The sequence below is a fragment of the Chionomys nivalis genome, chromosome 22, assembly GCF_950005125.1.
Source record: "Chionomys nivalis chromosome 22, mChiNiv1.1, whole genome shotgun sequence".
Lineage (NCBI taxonomy): Eukaryota > Metazoa > Chordata > Mammalia > Rodentia > Cricetidae > Chionomys > Chionomys nivalis.
Window position 1 is genome coordinate 14,488,713 of NC_080107.1, and position 14,787 is coordinate 14,503,499.

A 14,787-nucleotide genomic window follows, 5' to 3' on the forward strand; every position below is an offset into this window, starting at 1 on the left:
GATCAGTTTTCTGGCTCTTTCAAAAATCCCACGGACAAGGTTCCATGCTGTGGTTGCTCATTAACTCATAAGGCAGTTCATCAAACACTAGATATATTTCATTAGAGGATGAGGAATATTTTATGCCACGAGTGAAGATTATAGAAGTCGTTTGTGCGGTGGAAGGCAGACTAACTCATGAAGGACACTTTTCTACTCCTGTGTTCTGGGACGGCAGGTCTATGCTGACTCATTCAATCAGCATCTGCAGAGCCATGGTCTCACTTCAGGCTCTGAGCTCTGGGTGCTGGAAGTCAAAGCTGCACCACGATGCTTACAGGGCATAGCTGAACATAGGGCTTTCCGGGTAGCTCAATATATATTTGTAGAGCTGCTTGGGAAATAAGCCTATACTTATTCTAAGTGTGGTTAGACACCTTAGAACACTTTGTCCTAAGAGAGCAGGGAGAAAATGATGACTTTGGCTGTGACAGGTTTATGGCCCGCAGAAGTCTCTACTGTACTTTCAGAATCCCCTGTGCAGCCTCTCCCGCAGTCTCTCTAGAGACCAGTGACATCTGCTGAGAATAGCTGTCACCGATTGCCAGGAAATCACACAGTGATGTGGGCAAAGCTGACTCCACAGCTGCCCCTGCTGCTTTCTCAAACATCTAAAACCCAAGGATTGTGAGACGGAATATTTTCCGATCCCGGGTGCTCAGTGGCCGAGGTGCAGTTTGTGGAGGAATTTGATTACAGCCCATCCAAGGCCCTAAACAAACACGCCACCAGAAAAGCCTAGTGTGGGACAGCAGCCGCAGAGTGCGGATACCCTCTGTAAATTCTGCCACAGTAGTGCACATGAGTCTGGATTGCTCTGGCTCAGAACCAAAAAAAAAAAAAACAAAAAACAAAAAACAAAAAAACAAAACAAAAAAAAACTTGACTGTCTTAATGCAAAGGGTAGTCTATATGGTTACATTGGAAACTTGTTTTATGTTCAAATATTCCTGAATTATATATAAGTCCACGCCTCTCACCCCATCCCTGACCTGCAGCCCCCTCTTGATCTTATTCAGTACCCCCATCATCTCCCCTAATGCCTTCAGCCCACCCTTAACAGGGACTCTCTCAGAAGTTTCTTGAGTTTTCTTGATGGCTTGGCCCTCAGAGATCTTTCAGGGTTTAGTAAAGGTGATATTGTATTGTCTCCCTCAACTGTTTGCAGAGCCCAGGGATGGGTCCATCTTATTGCCTCCCATTACTTTTCTTTCTTAGATGCTTGGATAGCAGTTCCATCAAGACCAAAGGCCCATGTGCCTCTGCTTCTGGTCTCCTCCTTCTTGGGCTCTGGAGACGTGGAGGAAGCTGGTACGAAGGCAGGGGGAGCACCTGATATAGGTTGCAGTAAGTGAGCCCAGTGAGCGCATAGAACAGAGCATCCAGCACACTGCTATTATGGGATGCAGGCTGGAAGTCACTTGAAGAAAGGAGGCTGGTAATTACAGAACACAAGTATAGAAAGAACCTGTCTTCTGCCCTGGGAAAGACTGCCAGAAAGTCTAACTTGAGGGAAATTGGTGAGTCCAGTCTACGCCGAGCCAGGGGACATGGTGTTGACATTAAGGTCTTGCTGTGCAGCACTGAACAGAAGGCACAGAGGATAATGGTGGATAGTTCACTCTGATTCATTGTGGTCCAAAGTCTTCAAAAGTATTTAAGTTAAAGGAAAAATAAAAACAGCCTTTCAGTTTCACAGTGACGGTTGAGTTCTTGACCCTGTAGTGTGACGAACACCTTTTCACTGCCAGAAGAAATTAAAAAAATTCAAAGAAATTCAAAAAAAGCGACTCAGAGTACTTCTCCAAGTCCTGGAAAGACTCAGAAGAGGGAATTCTCTGGAGAAAAGAGTGAGGTTAAATCTTTATCTCAGAAGGGAGAAGAAAAGGATGAAGGGAGAAGAAATCATTTAGTTGTGGATATTAGGACAGTGTGGAGTTAGAAAGAAAACCGACTCTGGGCAAATGCTTTTGGTTTATTAATTCTTAAAGTTAATGCTGTTTTAGAACAAGCAAATAAAGGTTTTGGAAGTTGTTTTTAAGTACTTCCTAGGATAGCAGAGTGCATGGTGCCTCATGCCCTTCATGGACACCCTATGTAGTGATGGGGAAGCTTTGTTAACCAATTATCTTCAGGAGGTAGGAACAAGTTAGGGTGTGGCTTTCTGGGACCCAGGTGCCCTCTCTCTGTGGTTCTCTTGCTGCACAGCTGAGCTTGGAATTCTCGTTCCTGTTTTGTGAGTTTTCCCCTTGTAATAAATAAAAACATAATTGTTTTATCTTTTAACTAGCCTGATTATTTACTGAATCGAGCTAACTTCTACAATGTACTGTATAGATAGGGTAACTACAGTGTTCTGGTCCTCCTGGTTCATCCTTATCCACCTTCTCACCTTTCTTTCTCAGCCTCCCAAGTCATTATCTAGCCACCAAAGTCTCTTCAGGCCTCCTCGAAATCTCCTGTGCAAGGGGCCTTGGTCCACTGGGAACCGAGTGGTTTATCAGAAAAGAAATTCACACAGTTCTACCAGAGGCTGCTGCTGGTGCCTCTCCACTAACATCAGTGTCCCTATTGTTTCTTTTTCTTTCTTTCCTCTCCCCGTTTCTTTCATTCTTTCTTTATGTATTTCTGGGGACTGAAGCTACCATTTGATAAGCAAGTGCTCTATCACTGAGATATATTTAATTTCTTTATTTTGAGATAGGCTCTCAAAAGTTCCCCAGACAGGTCTTGAACCTATGATCCTCCTGCTGCAGCTTCCTGAGTAGCTGGGATTGCAGACCTACTTTAGCAGGCTTGGCAAAGCTTGTATCTCAACATGTGTTCTTTAGAAGTTTATTTGGAAAACATGAGGATGGATTTATCTTACAAATGTCATCACTCATTCATGGTACAGTTGTCTTGAATCGAGGAAGAGGGTAGAAACTTCTAGAATTTTCTAAAGCACTGAGGTAGCCACCTCCTCCTTTTATTGCCTGACTCCACACCTGAAGTGAAGCCCAATGTTCCTAACCACATTTTTTTTCTTGGCTGTTGCTATGTACTTGCTATTCCTCCTCACCACTCTAGAGAGATCTTAACTGTGATGTCTACATCTATCTTTCAAACACATATATAACTTTTTAGTGTATTTTTAAGAGTTTTTGAGCATTGACTATGTTCAGACATTTTTTTTCTGAGTCCTTTTGGTATTTTAACTAATTTAGTTTCTAGAACTCTCAGAAGCAGGAAATTCTGTATCCACTTTAAAGACAAGACACTGAGTTGTAAAACTATGTCAAGGTCACAGGTAAATGAATGGCCAAGTTAGAATAGAAGGCCAGGCTGTCTAACCCCGGGGACTGCCTTGTAACCATGCCACAGGTTACATCACTGGTACCTACTCACTGACCTACCTGGGAGGTGGTCACTACTTCTGGTTTTCCTTTCTTGTCTTTGGTGGGAATTTTCTGAGTCCACTCAGCTGGGTCATAGAACTCAACTCTTTGCTCAAACATTATTCTTATATTTGCCTATAAGAGAGCTTTTGGATGAAATTTCCATAGGCTCAGTCCATTATTTATTTGTAAGACCATGTAAGACAAAAGCACGAGGTTTCCAGTCACTGCCTCCTTGCTTCAGGGGCAACAGTAGCTCTTCTAGCTGTCCACCTGTGTGTTTGGACTTGGATGCTACTTTTCTCCCATGCCTCCAGCTTCCATGGGATTCTCCATCAGATTCTGCACTCATAAAGCTCCTGCCAGTTGTTGTTTCTCTCGGAAACTAACCCAGAAAGCCTCCTTGGTTGACAAGTTCCTAAAGGCTAAGTCTTGGGGCCTCTTCTTTCCCAGTCTGAATTTTGTTTCCTAAGGAAATTTTTCTAATAACCATTTGCATGCGGATAATAGCTCTTGGATGCACAGTCTAGTTCAAAAGAATCTGTGATGCCTTGGGCTCATATAGCTAGTTGAGTGCTTAGGCGTACACTTGCATATCTCAGGGACCCCAGGATGTAACATGCACAAAAGCAGATTGATGACCCTGGTTCTCTTCAGGGTGTGTCTATGAAATATCCCTGTGTGTCTTCAAGACTGGAAACACTCTTAACTCTGCCCATCTCTCTGTTCCTAATCCACCAATATGACTTGCCAGTGTCCTGCAGCGAGTTCTCATGTGTTCACGTCTCTCGGGACTCACACCCTTCAGTATTCCACCATGAGAAGCTCCTTCCTGACTCCTTTTGTTTGGCCCTCAGTCACAATGATCTTCCTAACCTGCCAAACCTATCAGATCACTCAGTGCTACCACCTGCTGGAAACATTCCATTCTCAGCGAGACCACAGGAAGACTCCCAGGACTCCACGTGATCTCCTCCTGCATCAGTGCCCTTACCGTCTTTACCCTAGCTACCCTGGTGTCTTCCAATTCTCCATGTGCTTCCTACCGTATAGGTCCTTCCCAACTACTATTTGTAATTTTATTTTAGTCTTTAAAATCCAGAACATTTGGCATTCTCCCAAAGTCTCAGTTACCACACCAAGGGACACTTCGGAGGGAAATTTTAGGTGTCCTTCTAACAGGCCAGTCAGGTTCCTTTATCTTGCAAGATCATAATATTTATCTAAATTAATATAAACACTAACAGATGCAGTGTACCGAGTATTAGTTAAAGTTCAAGCACCAACCACAGTGCTAATGATTTCTCAAACATGATATCTAAATCTCATCTAACTAAATTTACGGTAAAATCTGAGCTACAGGTGCTACCATGCTTGCTGTCCTGTAAGAGGAACGTAAGAGCCTAAACTGAGTGGACTTTCAATTGTGTGATTATTTAATTCTGAAAACTTGGATCTCCCACAGGACTTAGGATTTAGAGTGATCTGAAGCCAGATCTGGTACTGATCCCGTCCTGTTAGAAGCCAGCTTGGTGTGCAAAACGTGCCCACTATGGATTTTCTGATTGGGATAATGAGTGTTTGAATGAGTAACGAAGCGGGACACATTTTCATAGGGAAACTAACCGGGTCCTCCTTTTGTTCTGCAAGCCAAATCTGTCACCTATGAGATTGTTTACAAAATTCTAGACAGACGCTTGCAAATGAGAGAAACGGCCGTCGCGGTCCTGGAGATGATGGTGTGGAGCATCCTCCACTCTCCATTGTGACGACTATCTGTTCCACTTCCAAACAAGGTGCCAATTCAGTTTAACTCACAGTTAAAGATGAGAGCGGTCCTGCCCTCCTCTAGTCTCCCGGGGCTTTCAGAAGGAAAGACTAGAGGACATCACAGTGACATACAGGTGTGTGCATCTTGCACTAGGTAAGTCTAAACCTGCAGTTGTTCAAGAAGCCTCAACTTTTTGAGTCTAAACATGAGAGGACTGCTTCGTACTTGTGTAACAGCCTACTGCAGTTTCAATGCTTGCCCAGGTAGCCTTTTCCTGGTGATTCAGGAGTCCACCTTCCTCTTGCTGGAGCTCCCCAGTGCTAATGTCCCAATTCTCCTGCAGTGTGCAATGAAAGGCCCTTGGAAAGTATGTTCGTTGCCTCAAAACTCTGCCTGCAAATGATTTCCACTTGCTTCTCTCTGCTAGAAAATCCAGCTCTAAAGACTTCCAAAGAGGGCTAGAAAGTGCTATTTGTCAGCCCAGAGAGAGAGAGAGAGAAGAGAGAGAGAGAGAGAGAGAGAGAGAGAGAGAGAGAGAGAGAGAGAGAGAAGAAAATTGTCGAGGAAATTTCCGGTTGTCTTTGCTCCACTTTACCCAATAAAGCAAGGGGCCGGGCGGTGGTGGTGCACGCCTTTAATCCCAGCACTCAGGAGGCAGAGGCAGGCGGATCTCTGTGAGTTCGAGACCAGCCTGGTCTACAAGAGCTAGTTCCAGGACAGGCTCCAAAACCACAGAGAAACCCTGTCTCGAAAAACCAAAAACCAAAAACAAAAACCAAAAACCAAAAACAAAAACAAAAATAAAGCAACGGGAAAGAATGTCTGAAATCAGTACACAGAACATTGGAAAGTGGACTGGGAGACTTTAGGGCAACTGCAACATCTTAAAGATTAAGGAAAAACGGGAGAGTTCCTGGTAGGAAAAGGTAACATGCGATAGTCACAGCCAAAATGAACTGAGGCTGATGCAAAGAGAGACGAGGACAGAGAGGGTAAGGGCAGGAAGGAGTGAAAGCAGGAAAGAGTGGGGATTGAATGGGGTGAGGGCAGGAAGGAGTGGGGGTTGAATGGGGAAGGAGTTCGGATGGAAGGGGTGGGAATGGGGAGGGATGAAGGCAGGGAAGGCAAAATGAGGCAAAATGGAAGTCAGCCCTTGTATGAGTCAGAGTCAAACAGAAATTATTTTAATAATATTTTTGTCTTGCTTTTCCTGTCTTCATTCTGTAAGTAATTAAATAACAAACAGATCCAACCCTTCACCACAAGTATCTTAGCCCCTAATGCGAAGATATGAAATAATTAGAGGATTTGCTGTGTAAGGAGTTTAATGGCTGAGACAACTTCTGTTTTCAAGACTGAGCTAATTATAGAGGATGAGGCTGAACAAAGGGAAGGCATGTAATTAGCAGAATAGCGCTTCCTGCAAGGCGGCCTGGTCCAGGGGCTTTGCTGAACTGTGCCTGTTAGACCAACAGTCATCTGGATTCACCTTTTAGAAGAATCCTTTGAAGACGTTTGAAACTCCAGATTTGGCCATCTTATACTCGACTGTGGTGATGGAATATAGGACTTTAAAATCTAGTCTGATGGTAGAGGGCGGATAGTGGACCCATATGGAGAAGCCTGGTGTTTTGGTGCTCTCCCACTTTGTGGCTTGGTAATGTGTTCAGTGAGCTCTTTCTCTCATTCTCTAGAAGTGCATATGAAAGCCCCCAGCACTGAGCTGGGAGTGGGGGCTGGGGAGGGAGGCGGTATTCAAAACTGATTTTAATCTTAGATCGTTTTCCTTCTCTTCCTTCCCTTTCCTTTAACAAGATTTCAGTCATTTCAAATAAAAACCTTTCAGATGTGCAGAATGCTCCAAGAAAGATGGAGATACCAGATGAATGAGTTTCCTCTAAACCCTCGGAAACCTAATAAAGGGCATGGCCACATCAGGGATTCTAGCTGAGCAATGTCAGGGATAAGGCAGTACCTGGTCTGTCAAATCCCAGGGGAGCATCCCAGGAGGGCTGACTCAATGCCTTCCTTCCAAAGAGAAGGAGCTACACATGATGCAATGTGTTTTTTGCTCTCTCTCTCTCTCTCTCTCTCTCTCTCTCTCTCTCTCTGAAAGGGGCAGTATGCTGTCTGCAAACAAGACCTTAAATGAAAAAGACAATTCCCATTTTGATCCTACTGCATGTACTGGCTTTGTGGGAGCCTAGGCAGTTTGGATGCTCACCTTACTAGACCTGGATGGAGGTGGGTGGTCTTTGGACTTCCCACAGGGCAGGGAACCCTGATTGCTCTTAGGGCTGATGAGTGAGGGGGACTTGATTGGGGGAGGGGGAGGGAAATGAGAGGCGATGGCGGGGAGGAGGCAGAAATCTTTATAAATAAGTAAATTAATTAATTAAAAAAAAGATTCTGGGGAGAGTCCCTTTCCTGGATTTTGTTGACAGAAAATTAGCAATTGATGTGAAAAGTTAAGAGTTCAAAAGTTGCCCAATATCACATATTATGCATGGGAAAACATTGTGAGTTGCCCCTCCGAGTCTCAGCATGGGTTGAGAAGAAGAAGGCCCTTGGCTCCCAAACAGGCATTAGGATTGCATTATCATATCAATAGCCCACATGCAAAGTTCTTGATAAAACTCTCACAATCTAGAGGCTTGAGATAAAATATGAGAGTTTGATTTGGGTAAACAAATCAAAGGCATTTTCAGTCGAGCTATTTAATCTGTTTAAGGCACTGCCAGGAATATAAACATCAGAGGAGTCAAGCATTGAGGGAACTTGGGGTAGGAAAATCTCTGAAGATTGCTCCTTTTTCCTAATTTACTGTAATCTAGCAGTATTGACCTTCTTTCAATGCTGGGAGGCAGCCAGGACTAAGGCTTCCTTCCAGATACCTCCTGGAATGCGTGGGGCTGGCTAAGTTCTATACAGCATTAACAAAAGCTCCCTCACCTTGCTGGTTGATACAGTCGATTATGCTGTTCACTGGGAGTTGCTGGGGCCCCTTGAGACATAGAGGCTACAACTGATGGTGTAACCCCATCTTGAGTCAGGTCACCAGACAGACTGCCACAGAAAATGGGATCCATGATGCCTGAGGAAAGCTAGGACGGTGTATGGGAACCGTCCTTTGGGTTCTCATACCTCTGCTGGCTTCCCTCTCTATTGCAGAGGGCAGTCATAAACAGCCCAAGCACTTGTGTTTCTTTTTGGGGAACGTCAGTTGACATCTGCCCTTTGGGGCACGTACTGACTCAATTCTACCATGCCTCATCTCACCTCTGGCCTTGAGATTGACAGGGCAGAGACAGACAGAGACTAGGAAATGTTGTCAAGGAGAAAAGGGTCAAAAGCCGCCCACTAACGCATCATGGAAGGCAGAAAGGGTACTGAAAACCAATATACCTGGTGCCAATTGCTGGACACAAAGACAAAGAGGTGCACCGGCATGTCAGTGAGTTTGATTTTGGGAAATCAGCTTGCTGGGAAAGTAGTTCAGAGCTGTCTCCCACCTTGCACTGGCCGCTGTCTTCAGAGTCCAGCTAGCACTTAGAAGGCACTTGAGAGAGCTGATCATTTCATGGATAGAGAAACTGTAGTTTAGACATGACAGATGGTCGGTCACAGGTCATAGGAAGGTGATGGGTAAGAGGGAAGCAGACTCCAGTGTCCTCTTGTGGGGATTGTGCTCTTTCCCCAAACCTCACTGCAGAAAGTTTGTACACTATTTTATTATCTTATGCTAGTTGGGGTAAATCACATAGAAGGGTGTTTTCCTTCATGTCCATTTCAGTAAAATTATTTTAATAATGATTTGTATTTTATATATTTTTAATAATCCTGCCATCATTTTAATATATAAATCTCTTATGTTTAACTGAAATAAGAAGTGAGTGAAGCACAATTGCCTTGTGAGGCAAGGTTATTTCAACGAAGATTCAAGAACCAATTAGCTGTGGCTGGGAGGAATGGACTTTACATAGGAATTGTCTCAGGTCACCCGAAGGAAATCAGTGGTCACCATGAGTTCATTTTCAAGGAGCCCATTCACTAAAACCGATCCAAAGTGTCAAAGACATCTGCAAATACGACTTTTAAGGCTACATTTATTAAACTATAATTTTTCTCATCTTTCACGGTAAAGTTATTTTACATACGTGTTAGGATTTCATTAAATAAATAAAACTTCACATAGCCAACAGTAAAGCCAGAGGCTTGATGAGGGTAAGAATTACCCACGCCAACCACGCTCAGGTGCAATAGCCTCTCTTTCTAAGTGATGAGCAAGTGCATTTGGAGTTGGTAATAAAAGAAAGATCAACACTTTTTATCACCCACTAGTTATTGGAGAATGGCTTCTGATCTTGTAGCATTGTGCTGACTCTCCTCTGGGACCAGCCCCACCGCTGAGCAGCAAGCTCTTCTCCTACCTGCTGGACCAAGCCGGCTGCCTCTTCTCTCTTCTCACGCCAGCTGCAGAGAGCATCTACCGTGGTCTCCATGGGTCTGTGGAGATTGGAGAGGCCTACTCCAGAAGCTGCTTGTCACCAACGTGCAGACTCCTAAGGAGACACCAGGAAGAGGGACAGCGTTATATATAACAGAAGTTAACTGGATGCGAGAGAACGAAGATAGCATTCCCTAATTTTAAAAAGATTTCTACTTAGCAGAATGGGATATGGGCCCATTTTGAATAAAAGTCTAAAACGTTTTAAACGAATAAGAGAGTTTGAGCCAGTTCTAGGGCAGCAGGTAAGGTCAGGTGAGTAGGACAGAGGAGACACAGTCTGGGTGGGAGGTGACAAGGAATGGTAGGGATAGGGGCTAGCTGGATCATGTGACCTGCTGGAGAGCCAGCTGTGACTCAGGCCGAACTGATGGTTGTCATGGAAGCAATAAGAAAAAAAAGCCCGATGATGTCACGACTTCAGATTTTCAAGGAAACTGGAAATATGTGTTTTATGTGGCAATTCTTGAGTTGTAAAAGTTAGGATTTAATTAATTAAATGAAACTTAATTCAGGTAATATTGAAGCCAAAGTCTAAATGAGGATCAGAGTTACCTATGCTCTACTGATGACCAAATGTATCCTGAGGGGAAGCTGCTTGAGCAAGGCAGAGGTAAGGTATCAGGTAGGAGGGCCACCCCTCTCAGGCAGGGTCTTCAGTTTCACTGGTGACCGCTCTAGGGCTGGCTGAAACTAATCAGGCTTCTTTTGATAATTATTTGAGGGAAAACACAAAGCTGCCTTTCATTGATCTGATTCTGGGTTTCCAAACTACCCGTGTACAAAGCTTCCTGACTGAGGACTGGTGGTTTTCCAGTCTCACCATTCACAGTCGGAAGGCTGTTGAGAAAGTTAGCGACTACAGCGCATACTGTCCCGCATCTGCAGCACGACTCCCATCGCGGGCATTTGTCTGGATGGATTTGAGCCAGAGAAGCTAGTTGAGGGGAGGGGATGGCGGTGTATGAACAAAAGCTTTGTCTAGTGGGTCTCCTGAAGTCACATGCTGGTTCAAGTTGGCCAAACACTAGCTGCTTCTCTTTACACGATTGTCATTTTTGTTTGATGGAAGTGTTTAGGTTGGGTTTAAATTTAACTTAACCTCTCTAGGTCCTACAAGCAAAACAAGGGAAATAACAGGGTCTGTATCAGCGAGTTGAATGGAGGATAGAATAGTGTTTGCACTAAGTAGGCATATATGCTCACCATATTGGTAATAACAAATGCTAAATAATATATGGAACAATTGCTAACATTTATTGAATGTGGATTATATTTGAATGTCATTATTGTCACAATTGTTATCTATCACTGTCACCAAAGTCCTCTTACATTTTTATACTATTTGTCCTTTAAGAACTAAGTGCATGGTATTTAGAGGAGACAGTGTTCGTACAGGGGTCTATTCAACCTGGCAATGCTTAGCCCACCTCTCCAGAACTGTCAGTGTCCAACTGAAAGTATCCTCATGTAGTCAAAAGTAGCAAATTGAATTTGCTCAAACATCAAATAATAGGTTAAGTGGCCAGGCAAAGATGTATCACAGGAAGCATTTCAAGTTGCTACAATGCTTAGTGATGTCTTATGAAAAATTGTATTAGTCTGTAATGCGATTGTACCACGTAACCAAGAATAAATGAGAGTGTCTAGCTGATTTTTAAGTTAAATAAGTTTTAAATTTAAATGGAAAATTCCATAGTCTTTAGTACACTATTTGCATGAAGTATAATTTTTGTATACATATCTTTTAATAACTAAAATGAGTACTGTATGTTGAATTCAGGACAATAGCATCTAGAAAATTTTTCTCTAGAATATTGAATGTTTTCTTTCCCTTTTATGAAAAAAATCCGTGCGAGAGAAAGAGCTAAATGTAACATAATTGAATGCCAACACTGAACATTTTATATAAAAACCATTGACTGCTGAAAAGGAAGGAACCAAAGGTTGAAGGAAGTGGTGTTAAAGGAGAGAAATCAAACATGACTCTCTGTAACAGCTTTTCTAACAGTTGTTTCTAACACGGTGTTTACTAAGGAAAAATCACCACCACAACCACAAAGAGAATGTGGAAAAATTGCAAGCTTTTAATCTGACTTTCCCAAGGACAGATATTATAGTTTAAATTTTCAACACATAATTGTGTTTTGGATATATTCTAAAGTAGCCACATGGAATTTTTTTAACGTATTAAAAGAATTAAAGATCACTAAACAAGGCAAAGGAAGTGTGTGTGTGTGTGTGTGTGGTTTGTGTGATGGAATAATTAATTTTGGCTTTAATCTAAACTTAACATTACCCTGAAAGGTAATGGCATCTAATTCATAGAACTAATTTAGAACACACAGACAAGCTTTATAGAACAAGATGAAAAAGCACAAACCATTTTTTAGTTTGACTTCTCCCATGCAATTTTAGTAATTAACCTGGAGGCACTGTAAATTTCTAGAATGTAAAATGCAACTCCATTCAGATGTTAGTTCTAGAATACAAAACAGTATTTCAAAGTCAAGTAGAAATTAATTTGCCCATTGTCTATTCTTTTGGGTAATTGCCATTATTGCTATTTCTTTTTGGGCAAACCACTGAAAATTGACTACATAAATTGTTGTGTTTTTATAGGGAAATGACTTAGACTCAACATTTGTCACCCAGATTTTAATTTAATTTGCACTTCCACCAGACTCAAGAGTGCTGGTTCTTCTAGTGTATCATCCTATTTATTATATTCATCAGCACTGTCCCTTCTTTTCAGCTCCCTCTGGCAAGAAGAAATTTTGCCGATGCCAATTACGGGTGAGAAATTCAGTTATTCTGTGAGAATATTTACAAGTGTGAGCTAAGTGAGAACCTTAGTGACATATCAGGGCAAATAAGATAGCAATAAGGTGGGCATCAGGGTGAGCCTTCCCAGACTTCCTCCTCTCTCCGTGATAACAAAGGACTTTGCATGCGGATCTCTGATCTCAGCTTCTGGCTACATTGGATCAAGGTTTGTGAGAAAAAGAAGGGCATGGAGACCGAAAGAATAAAACAGAAGGCATTGCTCAGTTGTTTATTCACTAGTTTCTCAAGGTCGTTTCTGTGACTCAGTGGGAAAGGTGGTGGAGAAAACAGCCGGCCTCATTAGTTAGTGGATTTAGGTGAGGGAATAGAGAACTTCCCAGCTCCAAATTTCATCAATAACGAACTTCACTTTCTCTTTGTCATAATGGGTATCTGAGAAATAGACTCTGAGACTCTAAGACTTCCACACAGGAAATCCATTAGGGCCTGTTTGTAGAAACAACCCCTGTTGTGGAGGTGAGGTTAGAGTCGCCACCATAGCCGATCTGGGCTGGGCCTGCAGAGACTAGTGTGTGCTACAGCCTGCTTGAATGGGCTCCATAGGGCAGCGTGATGCCCATCTCTTCAGCATCAGGTGTAGTTCCTTCGGTGCTGGTGGGGATGGGGCATTTGTAACACAGTACCATAGGTAAATACTAGAAATCAGGCTCTAACCCTTAATCCCTGGAAAGCTGGTTGACCAGTAAATTCTGAACTAGAGAGAATGTTTGGTTCTTCAGTACTTCCTGCCCAGATCCCTGTGATTGGTTTTAATTTAATATGGGCTACAGAGAGGAAATTGTATATTATATTAAGAGGTCTTGTGTCGCTTCAGTTATGTCCAAGTTACTAGTCTAATATTAGTATTTTAACCCTACTGTGCTAGAAGAGATATGTCTGTCTGGTTTTCTGAATGAGGCAAGATCCCATGGAAGCTAAACCACCTATATAGGCACCACCTGTTGGAATGATCTCTAAAGTCTCATGATGTTGTCAAAGTTTAAGTACTTGTGATGACTAAGCCATGTCTGAAAAAATATAATTATAAAAAAACCTGAGATGATTTAGTTAGGTGATATTACTATTCTCTGCTAATAAACCTGTTTACTTATCCCAACGAAGTAGAAGGACACTAATTATAGCATTCTTTGTTTAATAACATCATAGATAGTTTTGGAGCCAGGTTATATCATATGATCATAAGGTAGGAGAAAATGTTAGCGTTACTGCCTGAGCCACACAATATTTTGGGTTAAATGATTCCAAGTACTTTTGAAGTTAATTTCTAAGAAGGCAAACCGAACCAATTCCAGAGCTTGCCATTTTGACTAGTCTTGATAGCCAGATTACTCTGGGGACTCCCAGTTCTGTGTTCTGTGGACTGTGATTAAAGGCAGGTGACCATGACCACATAGATTTTATGTGTGTTCTCAACTCTGGTCTGCATGCTTGCACAGCAAGCATTTTACCTATGAAGCCATCTTTACAGCCCTTGTATCTCTTTAAGACAGGAGTAGTTCAGATGACAGGGGACTGTGATGGAGACATCAAAGCATGCGTATAACCCCTAATTGTGTGTGTATGTGTGAGTGTATTTTAGTGTGTAATTTAATACCTTGCAAGTTGAGTAATACAGTGAGGATATTGATGATAAAGGGCAAAACTTCACTGACTGTAAACTATGAATACAGTTGAAACTTATGTTTATCAAAGAGAGACTCTTGAGTAACGTAGCACGGACTCCTAGGAATGATCTGGTCTTTTCTTTATATTTTAAATGGAGCCATTCTTTCAGCAATTCAACAACTGTTTTCCCATTTCATCTTATGTGTAATTTACATGCTATTTCCTGGAGATTCAAAAGGAAGAAAAAGATTCAACCTGATTTTAATGTCTAATATTCAAGCATATATTATGTTATGAGTCTTTAATTTTTGATAAAGATTCATGATACTTTAGGGAATACAGGAGTTTTAATGTCTTAAACATATAAGCCTACATAAATGAATTTAATAAATTTGTAAACTTGAGTTTAACCTTGTCCCAGGCTAACACTGAAGAATGGGATAAATCCTTACATATGCTTGGTTGTCAGACTTTGAAACTACGGGACCTTCCTATGTTGATGGCAGAAGCTAATTATTAAAATTATGAGCATTCTAGAGGTTTTGCAAGGTTTTATTATTGCACACATACAAATAAATAAATGCAATACACATTAGAAAAGAAGGAATTCATAACAGGAGATTTACAGTCTTATCATGTTC

At 42.1% G+C, this 14,787-nt stretch overlaps 1 protein-coding gene across 5 annotated transcripts in view; it reads right to left on the bottom strand.

Moving 5' to 3' along the window:
* Positions 1-14,787, bottom strand: part of B3galt1 (beta-1,3-galactosyltransferase 1) — a 489,297-nt gene that overhangs the window by 34,214 nt on the left and 440,296 nt on the right. For all 5 annotated transcript variants that reach the window (XM_057755705.1, XM_057755706.1, XM_057755704.1 and 2 more), the window contains one exon: positions 9,618-9,749. The gene's annotated coding sequence lies outside the window, so the exon portion shown is untranslated. The remainder of the gene's footprint in view (positions 1-9,617; positions 9,750-14,787) is intronic.